The sequence below is a fragment of the Lactuca virosa genome, chromosome 4, assembly GCF_052849685.1.
Source record: "Lactuca virosa cultivar CGN04683 chromosome 4, Lactuca_virosa_CGN04683_v6, whole genome shotgun sequence".
NCBI classification, from domain to species: Eukaryota; Viridiplantae; Streptophyta; class Magnoliopsida; order Asterales; family Asteraceae; genus Lactuca; species Lactuca virosa.
Genome location: NC_136429.1, coordinates 317,725,506 through 317,743,872, shown reverse-complemented (window position 1 = coordinate 317,743,872; position 18,367 = coordinate 317,725,506).

Genomic DNA, 18,367 nt, shown 5'->3' with positions numbered 1-18,367 from the left:
CCAAACTCTTTGACTTTCTCATCAAAGCAAAGATTCCATCTGCGAGATGCTTGTTTCAATCCATAAATGGATTTATCAAGCTTACACACTCTATTAGGGTATCTTGTATCGACAAAAACCCTCTGGTTGAGCCATGTAAACATCCTCAGCCAACTTTCCATTAAGGAAAGCGGTTTTGACATCCATTTGCCATATTTCATAATCATGAAATGTAGCTATGGCTAACAATACTCTAATAGACTTAATCTTAGCTACTGGTGAGAAGGTCTCATCATAGTCAACTCCCGGAGTTTGAGTAAAGCCCTTCGCAACCAGTCGCGCTTTGTAAGTATGTACCTTCCCATCCATGTCGGTCTTCTTCTTGAAGATCCATTTGCACCCAACTGTCTTACGACCTGGTACATTGTCAACCAAGTTCCAAACTTGATTGTCATACATGGACTGAATCTCGCTGTACATAGCCTCCTTCCATTTAGCAGACTCAGGGCCTGCCATGGCTTCCCTGTAGTTATTAGGTTCATCCAAATCTATTAGTGTACTATCACTAATAAATGTATCACCTTCAGTGGTGATGTGATAACCATAATAAAAATCAGGTGTGTTCCTCAGCCTAGTGGAACGTCTTGGAGGTACAGACTCATCTATCGGATCAACAGGAGTGTCCTCCTCAAGTTGGTCGATAGCATTTGAGGTTCCTTCACCACTTGACTCTTGAAGCTCTTCAAGGTCAATTTGCCTCCCACTGTCCCCTTGGCTTATGAATTCTCTCTCACGAAAAACTCCTCTTCTTGCTACAAAGACCACATTATCATTGGGTCTGTAGAAGAGGTAACCAAAGGATCTCTGTGGGTAGCCGATGAAAATACACCTCTCACTTTGAGGTTCAAGCTTATCATGAGTCTCACGCCTCACGAAAGCTTCACAACCCCAAATCTTGATGTGGTCCAAATTGGGAACTTTCCCAGTCCACATCTCGTGAGGTGTTTTGGCAACCTTTTTAGTAGGGACTAAATTAAGGATATGGGCGGCAGTCTCTAAGGCATACCCCCAGAAAGAGATTGGTAACGAAGCTCGACTCATCATGGAACGAACCATATCCAGCAAGGTTCGATTGCGCCTCTCAGCTACACCATTCAACTGTGGTGTTCTGGGAGGTGTCAATTGTGAGACAATCCCACATTCCTTAAGATAGTCAAGGAACTCAATGCTAAGATACTCTCCTCCCCGATCGGATCGGAGCATCTTGATGTTCCTGCCCAATTGATTCTCCACTTCCTGCTTAAACTCTTTGAACTTTTCAAAGGTTTCTGACTTATGCTTGATTAAGTAAATACATCCATATCTACTGTAATCATCAGTAAAAGTCACATAATAGCGATTAGCATCCCTTGTAGCAACTCTGAAGGGCAAACACACATCCGTGTGTACAAGGTCCAACAAACCTTCACCCCTATCACAAGTACCTGTGAAGGGTGACTTTGTCAATTTTCCAAGTAAACAAGACTCGCAACTATCATCTGACTTGAGGTCAAATGATTCCAAGACTCCAGCCTTTTGGAGTTGGCCTATGCGCTTCTTGTTCACATGTCCAAGACGACAATGCCACAAGGATGCTTTATCCAAGCTATCTGAAGAATCAATATACAACATATTATTTCCTAGATTGTCTACAACATTCACAGCTTCATATACACCATCACAAGGTAATGCTTTAAAGTAAAATACATCATTGTAATAAACATTAATAGCACCATTTTTATTATCAAATAAAAATGAAAAACCTTGTTTGTACAAGCCATGAAAAGAAATAATATTTCTCGCCATTTCGGGCGAGTAACAACACTTATTCAAATCTAACATTAACCCATTATTAAGCAATAAAGAATAAACTCCTATCTTGGTAACAGGTGATGCTTTCCTGTTGCCCATGACTAAGTTTATCTTCCCGTGCTCCACTTGCTCACTTCTTCTTAGTGCCTGCAAATCAGTACAAATGTGAATACCACAACCTGTATCAAGCACCCAAGAATTAGCAGTAGATGAGTTATTAGACAAATGTGAATACCACAACCTGTATCAAGCACCCAAGAATTAGCATTAGATGAGTTATTAGACAAATGTGAATACCACAACCTGTACAAATGTGAATACCACAACCTGCATGGGTGGGTTTAACCTTCCCATCCTTTACATCTTGCAGATATTTAGGGTAGCTTCGCTTGAAGTGTCCCTTATCCTGGCAATAGAAGCACTGTGCTTCCTTTGGGTTTGAAGAAGGAGTAATGGGACCTTTCTTTGTCCCACTTGAAGAGGAACCATCAAGAGTCTTACCCTTGGTACCCTTCGAAGGGCTTTTCCTCTTCTTACCCTTTCCCTGCCCAATAGCCAGAACAGGGGCTGTTGAAGGAGTAGAAGTAGCAACCGCTTTACCCTTAAGGCCATTTTCAGCTGTCCTTAAGAGTCCTTGAAGTTTGCTAAGTGTGACTTCCTCCTTGTTCATATGATAAGTCATACGAAACTGATCATAACTTGGAGGTAAGGAATGGAGAATGATGTCAATCGCCATTTCCTCAGGAAAGTCAACATTTAGCTTCAGCAACCGGTCAACGAACCTTTGCATCTTCTGCAAGTGACCGGTGATGGGTTCACCATCCTTCATCCTTGCGGTTATCATGGAGGATATGATTTCATACCTCTCCTGACGCGCGCTCTGATGGTACCTTTCCATCAGATCCAGGTGCATCAAATAGGGGTAGAAATCTTCATAGGATTTTTGAAGTTCAGGAGTCATGGTGGCCATCATGATGCATGCTACTTTAGTAGCATCCTTTTCATGTGCAACAAACTCCGCAAACTCTTCAGGAGTAGCAGTGGCTTCACTCACAACCTTAAGCTCCCTATCGAGGACATATTCTTTGTCCTCATAGCGGGTAATCATTCTGATGTTTCTGATCCACTCATTGAAATTGGATCCATCAAAGATGACCTTACCACACAAGTTCATAAGGGAAAAGGAGCCTGTTAGGTTTGAGCCAGAAACATTCTTGGAAGACATCTGAAAGGAAAGAAAGACAAGTTTCATTAGATTAGGAATCCTTAATAATTCACCCAAATGAAATATTAAGGCTAGGATCCAACAAACTATTTATAGTTGGAAGATGGATGTCGTAATCCATACTATAAAATATTTGAAGGTAGGTAAATGACGATTTACCAATTTCCACCATAAGAACGAAATATTTTATTATTAGGTTTTATTGGTTTTGAAACTCCTAGATCTTTTGAGATACATTGAACTTTTCAATGGCATGTTTGAATCTCGATTGTGCCCTCTCAAGTTTGTGACTGGGATGCCGAGGATCACAAACAAGGTGTGAATAACCATACAAATTGACTTCGTACCCTCAACAATATTACCTAATCGATGTGCCGGTTAACCACACACGCTCCACCGATCTATAATAAAGTCAAGTTACCCTTTGCGACTCTTACTAGTCCATGTTAGTGTGCCGGTTAACCACACACGCTCCACTAACGACTTGGTAAGGTACAAAGTGTAATTTTATGGGCTAGCACCAATTTCACATTTTCCTAAAGTAACTAAGATTGGGAATTTATAATGTATAGTTACTTTATAAATCATTATACTTTTAACGAGTATTTAAAGTCGTATCCTACCCGTTCGGCTAACGACCCTCCACCGATCAAGGAAGCGGTGGGTGAGAGTGGACACCCATTAAGTCACCATTTTATAGGCAACAACCTTATACCCCCCTTATAGACCGGCTTCGTGAATGAGGCCTACTAACGGTAAGAATGACATATTCTTATCCATATCTATATAATAAAATTATAATAATAGTATAAGTGTTGATTTTTAAACTTTTTAAAAATCTAAGGTTTAATTTGGAATTAAAGTATTAAAGTGTAAGATTTGAAACTATTCCAAGTCTCTTCATTTTATGAAACCTCTTTAGTTCTTTAATCACAATTTAAAGAAGTGACTTTTGGTTATCCATAACTTGAGGACAAGTTATAGACACCATCATTGCCATTAAGATCATGAATTAAACACACATGGAGGTTACACATAATTCCTATGATCTTCTAAACTCATATGAACACAAATTCATGTCAAGCAATTTCAAGAAAATCATATAAACATATACAATACTTGAAAATTGATAAAAGTCATGTAAAATGGGTTAACATAATCATTATCATTTTGAAAAACAGATTTTACAAGTCCAAAACAGATTGGGATAATGATCTTAATCCATTTCCAGCAACAAAACTCGAAAAACTGCCCAGCACGCTCCTACTCTCCGAGTGCATTATTCTACTCGTCGAGTAGGATGAATTTGTTCATGGACTCGGCGAGTCCTCCCCATGGACTCGGCGAGTCCAGTCGTCAGAGTGCAGAATTTTCGATTTTTAAGCAGTTTTGCATCAAGTATACAGAAAACAATCCTAGGCTCTGATACCACTGATGGGTTTTTGAGCATTCTAACACTTCCTAAGTGTACATGCAAACCTAATAACCTTGAATCTATGTTTTCTCTATATACATGCAAATTTCTTTTTCAAGGTTATTTCGTAACTAGCATGGCATGGGGATTACATAAAACATAAAAACTAGTAGAAATATATACCTTGTTGTTGCTTGGATTCCTTCAAGACTTTGTGAGCCTAGCACCCCAAATCTTGTGCCTCAAATGCTTCACACAACACCACAAGACTTGGAATAACTTGAGAGAATACTTCTAGCACTCAAAATCGGTTATGCCCTCTCTAGTAACACTAGGTCACGATTTTGCTAGCCATATGGTTCCTTTTATAGTGTTGTCACAATTAGGGTTTACACATGAATGCCCTTAATTGTAATGACTCTTAATTTCTCATGACCCATGGGTTTGTAACTCCCATAGACTATCCATGGAGCTCCATATGGTTATAACCAAACCCATAAACCATGGATCATTAATCCACCATAAAAGAATTGATGATTGTCATAATCAACCTTATATATTTAATTAGTCTCACTTTGATCACTAGATTAATACTAGATTAATACTTGATCAATACTAATTAAATAATACTATTATTAATATATTAGAACTTATAATATATTAATAATCATAAGTGCCTTATTCTCTCATTTAGTCTATCCAAGTATTGCAATGCCATGCAACCCAAATGGACCATGCCGGGTCGGGTCAAGTACATACCAAATAAAGTTATGGACTTAGACACTACATCCAACAGAAAGATGATGAAAGACATATTATGTTGGAGATAAATCAGGAGTTTTTATGAGTTCCATATGTAAGCCTACATATCTAATAGCCATATATTCGCTTTTGCCATATATATATATATATATATATATATATATATATATATATATATATATATATATATATATATATATATATATATATATATATATATATATATATATATATATATATATATATATATATATATATATATATATATATATATATAGCCGATCACTTCAACATAGCAACATCCTATACACAAGGATACATAACAAACTCTCCAAGGAATGCATAACCATATGTACACAGAGCTAAGATAGACACCCAGACAGACGATCCTACTCTAGAGCCACAACCAAACATGAAACAGGAAAGAAAGCCTAGATCAAGAGTCCTTAGTCTATCCTACCTAACTACGTACATTGTCTAAGGCATCCCTCTACTAAATGATAACCAAAACTAGTGGGCGACATTGGTGCTTTGACCCACTAGTAAAGTAAGAAAACTTACTTGAAATGGAGAACCATGAAACAATGTGACACACTTCCCTTTCTGTATTGAATGCTCCCACGAACCTACTAGCACTAAAACATGGTGAAATCTTAGTTAATAGCCCAAATCCTTCATATTTGACCTAGGGTCAAACATGTCAAAAAGTCAACGGTAAATCTTGGTCAAAGTCAATGTCACGCCGTGGCTCTCCTTGGCCACGTCTTCGGAACGCATGGTCAAACAGTCACTCAAGAACTATTGGATTAGATGTCTAAGACCATAACTATTATTGGTATGTATTCAACCCGAGTGTAGCATGGTCCATTTGGGTTGCACTTCACCGGAACAATTTATATGGATAGTCTTTTGAGAATAGTATGTTTATGATTTATCTTAATATATTATAAGTTCTAATATATTAATATGGAATCATATCATTTAATTAGTATTGATCAAGAATTAATTTAGAATTAATTTAGTGATCAAAAGGAACTAATTAAATATGGACTCTTATATATATATATATATATATATATATATATATATATATATATATATATATATATATATATATATATATATATAGCATGGGCCAAGTTCATTTAGGTTGGGCTAAGCTTGCATGGATAGTCCATGGAGTTTTAACCCATGGATCCTATGGAAATAAAATTTCATGGGTATTAGGGTTTAAGTGGATAAAACCCTAATCCTACACACTATATAAAGAGGTCTTTGGCACATGAAATGACACTAGTGTGTGAGTAAACAAGAGTGGGCCGATTTTTGTTGATTTGTGATTCCACTTGAGGCTTCCACACTATTGGGGCTAAGCTCTTAAAGTTCAAGACTTCAAGCCACATCAAAACGTATGTTATCTAACTAGGCTTTTGTAGTATGGTTGCTTCATATTATGCTAGTTAGGATAAAACCTTGGAATATTGAATATTTGCATGTATAATAGAGAAAACATATATCCAAGGTTTATAGGGTTGCATGTACACCATACGAGTGTTAGAATGCTCAAAACTCATCAGTGGTATCATAGCCTAGACTTGTTTTCAATTATAATTGATGGAAATTGCTGAAAATGCTGAAAAAATTGATTTTCTGTTGTTCTGGACAGTGGACTCGCCGAGTCCATGCACAAATTCATCCAACTCGTCGAGTTGGTTCATGCACTTGACGAGTTGGACCCCCAGACAGCATATCTTCAAGTTTTAAGGCTGTAATTGGTCTAGAATCATTACCTTAAACTGTTTTGGACATATAAAACCTGTTTTTAGATGTGGTAATGATTATGGTAAACCAATTTCAAGGTTGCTATCAAAATTTCAAGTTTATGTGTGTTGATGTAATTCTTGAAATTGTTGATATGATTGTTCAAACAGTTATGAGTTTTGGTATATCATAGGAATTATTTGCAATTTGTTGTTAGTTAATTCTTGATCTAAATGTGTTTTAATGGAGTCCATAATTTGTCCTCAAGTTATGGATTACCAAAAGTCATTTCTTTTAAAGATCCATTAAAAACCATAGGTTACATAGTTGAAGAGTCTTTTCTCATAAATAGTTTTATGGACTCCATAACTTGTCCTCAAGTTATGGATGTTGAAGAGTCTCTTCATTAAAGTTCTTAAAACCTTAATTAAACTCATAAGTTATGAAAATCCAAAAGTTTTTTGATTTGTTCAAAACTTGCCCTCAAGTTTTGGAGTTTGTAAAGTCTCACAAACCCTTTAATTCCAAACCCTAGAGTTTTAAAAGTTAAAATTCAACCCTTATACTTATAGTATTATAAGTTAATAATATATATGTATAAGATCAAGTCAATCTTATCGTTAGTAGGCCTCATTCACGAAGCCGGTCTATAAGGGGGGTACTACCTATAAAATGGCAGTTTAATGGGTGTCCACTCTCACCCACCGCTTCCTTAACTGGTGGAGGGTCGTTAGCCAAACGGGTAGGACAAGGACTATAATTATCCCTTCATTATAAGTATAATGATAAATATAAAGTAACTAAACCTTTATATAAATTCCCAATCTTAGTTACTTTAGGAAAATATGAATTTGGTGTTAACCCATTAAAATTACACTTTGCACTTTGCTTAAATCGTTAGTGGAGCGTGTGTGGTTAACCGGCACAGTAACCTGGATTTAACAAAGTAGGCAAAGGGTAAATTAATGTTTATCATAGGATCGGTGGAGGGTGTGTGGTTAACCGACACATCGATTAAGTGGTAAATATTAAGGGTACCAAGTATATTTGCATGGTTATTCACACCTTGTTTTGTGATCCTCGGCATCCCTGTCACAAAACCTGAGAGGGCACAATCGAGATTGAAACATGCCATTGAAAAGTTCAATAAATCTCAAAAGATCTAGGAGTTTCAAATCCTATTAAAACCTAATAAATTATTTCATTTTTCATGGTGGAAATTGGTGAATCGTCATTCGCCTACCTTCAAATATTTTATAGCTTGGATTACGACATCCCTCTTCCAAGTTATAAAATATTGTGTTGGGTCCTAGCCTTAATATTTCATATTGGGTGTTATATTAAGGACTTAAATCAACTAACTTGATTTTCTCCCATTGTAGTTGTTTGGTTCAGACAACTATGATCTTCCCAAATCTCATGGAAGTCATACGTCTCTTCCTCCACCTCCTCCAATTATTCTCCCTAACCCACAAGTTCAAGTTCACTCAAGCCCTATTGACAAACAAGGTCTATGTGTGCTCTTATCTTGGAGATGAAGTCACATATTCACTAGCCGGGAGAGTTGGGTGTCAAAGTCTTGAGGAAGTTGGATGATGACTAATCACTTCCTAAGTCACATAGTGAGTTCTTTAAGGACTACTATGTAACAGACTATGACATGACCCTTAATGATCTTATCTATTTGCTTGGTGCTGCTGAATCAGCAATGATTTGGAGCACTGGTAAAGCAAATTTTATTAGAAGATCAACTTCCCAAACTACCATGGACATTGACAATAGTAACATTGGATATCCAGAAAAGATTTCTTTTCCCAATGGAAAGGGATCGGCCATAGTCAACTCGGTTGACCAAATGGTAAAGAGAAAGGCTAAGTATGAGAGAGTCTCGTGTACCATTCCCAAAGAGTCCATATGTTTCTATTGCCAAAGTAAGGGACATTGGTTGTGAAGCTGCCCTAACTACCTGAAAGATCTGAGAGAAGGTCAAGTCAAAAAGTTTGACTCTGCTTCAGGTAAGTCCACTATCTAACTCTCTTAAGTTCCAATTTGAAGATTCTTAATACATTTTGATGTATGGCAGGATCAAGCAAAGGGAAGGAAACTTAAATGAAGAGTATGCTGAATGTGATTGTGAAGATGGATTTCAATCGCATGGTTCGAAGATCGGATTCTTGAGCTACTACTTAGGAGCTATGATAGATTTTTAGAAAATATGTAATAGCATATTTTTCATTTAAAGTTGCATTGTAAGGAAAAAGTTTTTTCCGCATTTTATAAATAAATAAAATTTTGTTTTATTTTATTTTATATCTCCTTGCAATGGCATTTATGAAAATTTATGTTTGTATGTTTCTAGCAATAATGGAAATATGAATTTGATTCTTTCATTTGTGGTAGTGTCTAAATTTACCAAATAAGGAAAGATTCTCATCACCCAAGGTTTCAATGGGACCGAAACATGGAATCACGCAAGTTATATAGTATGATGAATGAGAATTTTCAACTTTGGAAAATTAAGACTAATTCCTTGTTCACATGTATATGTGAGTCAAGTGAAGGACTAAGGGATCGAGTACACATTTGTGTGCATTGGTCAAGTCCACCACAAAAGATCGATAAGACTATTCGTCATGATCTACTAACGTTTAGTAAATATGGTTATACTTAACAATTTAAGTATAATTCTAAAACATTGGAAAAGTTTCGATGTATGTCAGAACGAATGTGAAGAATCAAATTAGGCAGAAAGATAAAAGTTTTTCAAATCTGAAAAGATGGGAGAGTACTTTAGTATAATGTTTTGTGATCTTCTTAATAATTAAGAAACCATATCACAACTGGTCCTCTAAGGAAATCTTAGTGCATTCCTATGGCTAAGAAGAGGAATCGTGAATTGTTGAAATGGTTAATCAAGAAGATGAGTCATACTTCGTTCCAAAACAAGTATTAGAGTCATACTCCAAGATTGTAATTTGAGTGACACATCTTAAAGAAGGTTTATTAACACTTGTCAAATGTAAGAGTAAAATGTATCCTAATCTTGTACATTAGAAATTGGTAAGGTGTGATGTTTTGGATAAAACTGAGACTAACTTAGGCTAATTGTGTGAAGTGCTTGTCTTGATAAGAATCCGCACTATCTGTTGAATATTTGTTTGTCAAAGAATGGGTCTTGGAAAGAGAGTCTTATATGTCAAGAGGACAGTGAGAGTCTAAAAGATCCTGAAAGAATTTCAAGATCTAATCAATAATAAAACATGTAGTTTTTCACTAGCTCACGCCTTGAGGTTTATAATCTATCGTGTTGACATATTCCTATTTTTATGCCCATTCCAGTTAAAGTTGGCTCTGCATATGAGTTCTGAGAGTTCTCAATTGGTTGCATAACAACTTGGAAGCAATGGCAGGCCTTTGTGCTGCCAGGTGGCAAGGAGTTAAGACTGCACATGTTCAGTCCATATGAGTTTGGATTTGTCACTAACCTTGGCTTGTGATTATGGTTATGACAAATTTACATGGATAGGAACATATACACCATAGAAATCTAAGTTTCATAAGGTTTCTCTCCGATTCATGAAAATGATGGTGAGGAAACTCTTTCACTAAGTAGATTTTAAGTAGATAGCAATTGTGATATTTACATTCTCAAAGTCGTTAGTGGAGCGTGTGTGGTTAACCGGCACACTAACATGGACTTTTGAGAAATGGCAAAGGTCTAAAGCAATTGAGACTATGATTACGACATCCCTTTTCGTAGTTCTGGAAATTGTTTAGACACACATGAGAGCTATCTAAGGAAAGGTGTATGATTTTGATAAAGTTTTATCAAGGCATCTCGTATCAGAAGTCTGAACTTTGGTAAGAAAGTCAATAAAGTATTGATTTCTAGAAGTCCAGCTGATTTCTGGATACATGTCAAAGCTAGTGGGAGCATAAGTATTATGCTAATAATCATCATGTTAGTGGGAGCATGATAATTATGATAAGTGTTGCAAGTTTGCAATGTTAATTATAGAAAACAAAAGTTCAATTGGAAAAAGTTGTTTTACTATAATTAACGGAAAGGAAATTATACTTCATTTAAATTCTAAAAGCTTAGATTGAGGTTTTAATCATCTTTAGTCAAGGATATATATATATATATATATATATATATATATATATATATATATATATATATGAATTTTATGTTGGAATGGCTCAACATAAGGAAATTCTATATATGGGTCCATTATTTGCGTTCTAAAATTTGATTATGATTACGGCATCCCTTTTCATAATCTGAATTATGAGAACTTGGCAAATAGAAATAGAAATATTATAGCAAAAAGACTGGTCTAGTATCATGTCTTTATGTGAGACATCATGAATCGTGCCCCATATGCTTCGGATATAGGATCGATTGCATGTGCTATAATATTCATCCTTTCTAAATTTTCCAAATGCTCAGGGCATTAAGAGGGGAAATGGTCTAGAATTGTATATGACTAAAATGATTAAGCAATTGTCGAGGACAATCTAAGGTTTACCAAAGATTGGTTGCTCAGGGACAGTTGGAAGTATAGTGTAAATTTTTGAAGGACCATATTGACATATTCTGAAAAGAGGCAACTCTAGTTCAGAAGTGATAGTCAAAATGGGAATATGGAAATGTCTCCATGGGTGGAAACTATTCAATCTATGTAAGATTAGAAAACTTAATTCAAGAAGGATATTCAAAGCAATGTACTTTGAATATGAGACTTCGTTTTCCATGGAGTTCATCTCCATTGGAATACTCTGTAATGTCTGTTGACAAGTCTTTGTGACTTTGTGCATAATCATTACAGAGGATCAGTGCATATAAGTTTAAAATATAACAGATTTTAGTAAATGGAAGGAATTTGGAATTCTTGCATTTGCGGTAAGGATTTGGGATTGTGAAATGAGAGTCATTGGAGTTATGTTCAAACGATCTATTTCACAAAGTAAAGATCATAGATAAACTTAGTCTGCATACTTGGTGTATGGCATAACTAATGTTTGGACAAACATAGTGTGCACACTTGGTGTATGGCATGACTATTGTTTGGATAAACATAGTGTGCATGCTTAGAGCATGGCATGACTAGTGTTTTGATTCAAGTATAAAGTTGATTAGTTGAAACATTATACAATGAATAATGTGTAATCAATATGGTGATAAATAAAAAAGTGATCTATTTATATTCATAAGTTCTGAGACCATATAGGATTCGATTATTCTTGTGTTTCTCTTTGCATGTTTTGACTTCCAGAACAACTAGGTCATGCTTCCCGAATGACTAAGTTATTCAAACCATCCACAGTCGGTCATATGTTGGAAGTAGATATGAATCAAGACAGTCATGAAGTTGGCTTGTAGATGTCTAAGATGTTGGAGATAGCAAGATTTGCTACAACACTCATGAGTGCTCATAAGTTCTGAGTATTGGATTCAACCCACACTCATTTGAATCACTTCATGGATTTTATCACGAGTGATCATGAGACGATAATATTTTATATTCTTCAAACGTAGAGATATGATTTGTTGACTATGAGTTGGCTATACATTGATTGCATGAAAACGCATTTGGTCACTCGATATTATAAAACGTGCCTTTGTGTATGATTCAACAAGTAGTAGAACAAGTATATGATTCAAAGTTTATCCATTCCTTTTACCATTAAAGGGATAAAAGCGATATTTGTGGGCCCCTCGATAATTTAGTGATGACACCCGAAGTGCTTGGCCAAGCATGGACTGATTTAATTTGTTCAATTAGTCGGTCGTCACAAATCGGAAATCGGGAAACAACAAATGGATAGAGACAATGATTATAATCCAAGTCTCAGTCCATATGATATCTAGAATGGAGGAATATATGATCCCTTATCTAATGGACAAGTCATTGACTAGATCAAAGTTCGGCAGCGACTTTAAGAGCTACGATTGCTAGTCGGGTTTTGGAGTCATACGCAATAATAGTTTTAGACTTATCCAAGTGGGAGACTGTTGGATTAGATGTCTAAGCCCATAACTATTATTGGTATGTATTCGACCCGAGAGTAGCATGGTCCATTTGGGTTGCACTTCACCGGAAGAATTTATATGGATAGTCTTTTGAGAATAGTAAGTTTATGATTTATATAAATATACTATAAGTTCTAATATATTAATATGGAATCATATTATTTAATTAGTATTGATCAAGAATTAATTTAGAATTAATTTAGTGATCAAAATGAGCTAATTAAATATGGACTCTTATATATATAGCATGGGCCAAGTTCATTTAGGTTGGGCTAAGGTTGCATGGATATTCCATGGAGTTTTAACCCATGGATCATATGGAAATGAAAGGTCATGGGTATTAGGGTTTAAATGGATGAATCCCTAATCCTCCATACTATATAAAGAGGTCTTTGGCACATGAAATGGCACTAGTGTGTGAGTAAACAAGAGTGGGCCGATTTCTAGTGTGCTTACTATTCTCTCAAGATTTCCAATGTGTTTTTGGTGATTTGTGATTCCACTTGAGGCTTCCACACTATTGGGGCTAAGCTCTTAAAGTTTAAGACTTCAAGCCACATCAAAAGGTATGTTATCTAACTAGGCTTTTGTAGTATGGTTGCTTCATATTACGCTAGTTAGGATAAAGCCTTGGAATATTGATATTTGCATGTATAATAGAGAAAACATAGATCCAAGGTTTATAGGGTTGCATGTACACCATAGGAGTGTTAGAATGCTCAAAACCCATCAAGAAGGTCATTTCCATGCCGTGACCTTGCTTGGCCACGTCATGGCAATTCCAGGACAAGACAATCATGATTTTTGACTTTGCCACCCTGTGGTTACCCTTCGCCACATTGTGGTCACTGGCAAAATGCGATTTCTCTTATTAAGAGCTTAATTCTTTCAGATCAAAGCTCGTACCTCCATATCTACTCTTGCACACTCACCTAATGGATAAAGTTTCCATCTTTATCGATTAGAACTCAATTTCAAGGCTAAATCTAGCATTCAAAGTCCATTATGTCCTCAATGAGGCTAGAAGATAAACATGGGCACAAAGTACACTAGGCATGGTCATTTTTCCTCAATCAACGAAAGTCTAAGGACCTAGGAAAGCCACCCTACGTTCAAGACTTCTTCAGACTCCAGGAACCGTTGAATCTATATGCCCATGAATCATTATTGAGTGACATTGCTAATAACACATGATCTTATAAGGTCACACCTTTATCAGGTTTTTACATTTTATATATTTATTATTAATACGATTGTTAATAAATAATATCAAATCTTGTATCTAATTATGGAATTGTTATTGTTTTATGAAAATAATAACTATAAGAGAGTATAACTAGTTATTATTTTGTATGGTATTCTTGAATAAGTCATGTACAAAGTTTTAGACTAGATGAATCCTTTTATCTTTTACCTAAAGATAAAGTTTATATTTTATAAACTTTGAGTTTATAAATTGTAAACAGTCCTTCTACTTTAGTAGTTAGACAATTTTGGTCTTCTTTGAATGCATGGCCTAAGTTATTATTATAAGAATAGACGTTACTTGTCAACCTTTACTTATGTCCCCCGTGGTTCTAAATGGCTACCAATACTTTTTCTAGTCTCTCTCTACTATGGATGAAAATTCTTCTCTTCCTACACCTTTCTCTCTTTAGAAGCTAGTTTGGTTAATTAGAAGCTCCATTGCGTTGTCTCCTTTAGTGCTTGTTTGAGTTAAGTACTTAAAGGCTTAAGACACTCAAGAATACAAGAAGGAACTAGCATTTGAAGTGCCTTAATCTTGATGGTGGATACTTGTAGAGAAAATTATACTCTTTGATTTTTTCTATCTTCATCAACACCCCATAACCAAGTGGGTTCAAAGGCTTCAAAGGTTGTCATTCAAAAATGCTCTTTGGTTGTTTTAATATCATTCTAACCTCTATAAATGGGTCCTTGATGGTTCGTTTTTCTTATAAACTAAAAATAAACTTGTTATTTTTACAAGACTTTCATTGCGGTTTTTGTGAAAAACAAACTTATATTTTGTATCAAAACCCATTAGTGGTATCAAATCCATCTTTTATATGTTAGAATTACTTTTTTATTACGTATAATCTTTGGTTTTTGGAAAACAATCATGGATTTCTTTTTGTTTAGAAAAATTCATATTTGTTCTCTTTGGGTACTTCTTTGTTAAAGATGTTTAGTTTTATATATAACCATTTTTCATGCATTTCGGTTATATAAAAAGTTGGCTTATAAAATACAAATAGTTGTTTGTTATAATATTTAGGTTTTGGTGTTTAAACAAATCATTTGAACCTTTGTGTTGTGTTTGGTTGATTTACATTTATTCAGGAGATGTGATTGATCAGTAGGATTTTTTTTTGTTGATTTGTTGTAAAAAATTAGTTAGACTAGTTGTATTTCTTTTTAAATGTAACAATATGAGGAAATGACCTCCTTGAAGATGACTTAATCATTTGAGACCATAATCTCAACCATAAGCTTCTAGTTTTGGTTTTGGGCTTAGTTATAGTCTTAATGGTTTAAGTGCAACAACTTTTACAACATGGAGATTTGAAGCCCTTTTTGCAAGCAATAGTTGATTTGGTAAGTGGGAGCTTGAAGAATATCTAAAGTTTCCCTTAAGTCCTTTAGGAAATACTTAATAATTCTTGTGAACGCTCATAACAATTATTACTAGACATGACTTGGTATATACACATTATAATTCATTCATGTGACGTTTATTTTTTTTGTTATTGTATGTTATGTTTTGTGTATGAAAATGAGTTTTACATGTCAAAAAACATTTTAATAAATATAATATCACTTGGAGTTTGAGTAAAAACTATTTAAAAGATAACATAAAATATTTATAAATGGATATTTATAAAAACGTTTTTACTGGTTACCGGTTAGAAATCAATTTTTTGTTAAAAATAGTTTTATTGTAAAACATATAAATACCCAAATTTAAAATATTTGAAATGGTTTAATGGGTGTTTAAACATTATATAAACTCCATGTCTTGATAATTTAATGAGGAGTTTTTATTAAAAAGACTAAAATTGATTTATAGCGTTATAACGGAAAAAAACAAAACTACTGATTATTTTTGCCGTCAAAACTTAATATATGATATTCGTGTTCTAAACAAAATACAACATGTTGATGTTTTGTTTTATGCATGCCAAATGATATTTAAAACATGAGTATCATCACCCAAGTTTTGGTTTATCAAAATATGACTTTTATCGTAAGATGCATAAAATTGAGTTTATAAAACAAAATAAGTTTTTACTATAAATTCATGAAGTCATAAGATTTTAATTCTTAAAAAGATATTTAAAATTGTGATTTTATAAGTCATCCAAAACTCCAAGTCTTAAGTAAAATAATGAAGTTTTATTTAGACTATTATCGATTCGTAAAACCGCTCTATGACTAAATTTTAAAATATCGGATTTTAGTTTATAATTGATCGCGACTAATGGAAAATAAAATGAAGTTTGATTAGACACTTAAAGAACCTCATAACAAGTGATATGGATTTTACAAAAGGGTACATGATTCGTTGGATGGATTTAATATTCATGAGACCATGTTTCTTATAACTATAATTGTAAAGCATATATAAAACCTTTTCTAAGAATGCAAGTCATTACCATCCTTTTGAAGAAAACTCAATATCATTTGTGTGTTCTTAATGGCACATGGTAACCTGGTCATTAGGATTGAGTAATGTTGTTTGGGGTAGTTTTGTAGTTTCTGCTGTCTAAAAGGTCAACTTGTCATTGGTTAGTTGCAATACTGTAAATTGTTTCAAATAGGATGAATTGATCGGAATCTTTTGTGATAAAGGTCACCTAAGCATAAGAGATCTGAGGCATAGATCGAATAAAAATGCATAGTTAAGAAATAGTTGTTTAGGATCCAATAATCTAGAAGTTACATATTGTATGCAATTGGTAATCGCTACCTACCGAGTTTGATTAAGTTAATGGGATCAATGTCACCTAACCATTTACTTGTTTCTTTACCTGGATCCTAGAATTTAGAAAATTAATGTTTTAGAAACAATTAAATGCATTAATTTTTAAAGATTAATATTGAAAATATTAAACGAAACTTTGTTAAATCTTGTTAACAACTGTTAATACTCTTACACACTGTAAAACCGCTCTCTTGTTTGGGTTTTAAGAGACAGTGGCATTTGATGATTATAATTTCTATAACTCGTATAATATCTTGAGCTTGTACCTTAAGGATAAATAGAAATTATATATACTAAAAGATCATGTACTGAATAACCTTTACAAACTAGTTAGTCTGATCATGATACTTTGATGGAAGTCTTATTGTGATGATATTGATGTGTTTCACATCATACTCGAGTAGTTAACCTTGACTTGCATAAAGTCTTGGATAATTAGGAAACATATTGGATGTTTCATCAAGTAAAACAAATATTTAATCAAAACAGTAGAAAGTGCTTCAAGTCTGTTCAAGCATTCAATAGTGGAAGTCTAACAGATTGTGTACTCAAATAGATTTATAATTCAATTAAGGGAAATACATCATAAACATAGAAATCAAGAAAGGTTCAAAATGATTAATGTTGTTTCTATTGTGTAGGAACTAGATATTAAAAGAGGAAATGTTATTTTTATCTCACCAAGTTGAGGAAGTCTGGCTTGACCAAGACTTCACATATCTATATGATACAACTATTTATTTTTTCCATCATTCACATAATTATGTTATACTTAATACACACTAATAATTGATATTACGTGCTGATGATTGGAAGAACTAATCAACCGATTACAAATGAATGATATTTCATGTTGAAGATATAGCAAGTGAAGTTATAGTCTTTACATAAACAATAAATGTTTTGTACCTATTCTTATAGGACATGTAACAGTTGTGAATTTATGAATAAATCTAGTTTTAATTATCATGTAATGGATGTTCACATTCATGTTCTGAAACGATGTAATTTGTGTTAAAGAATATTTTCTCATAATATTAATTATGAAGTAAATCTATAAGCTTTCATTAAATTGATAGTTGTGATCATAGCACCTAAATAATCAAATGATATTTGATTGAAACTTATCTATGTTATAATCATCATGACTATATAAATATGAAACATGTATAACAACTTCAAACGGATTGAATTTTTGAAGGAAACTAGGCTCGATTCATTTTCTATAGGTGAATCCTGTTTATATAGGAAGATGATTCACAAGTGTCTTTATCTATTAGTAGTTAAAGAATGAAAGGCTTGACAAAGAATTATACATAAGTGATGTATGTAACCCTTTCAATCCATGAATAG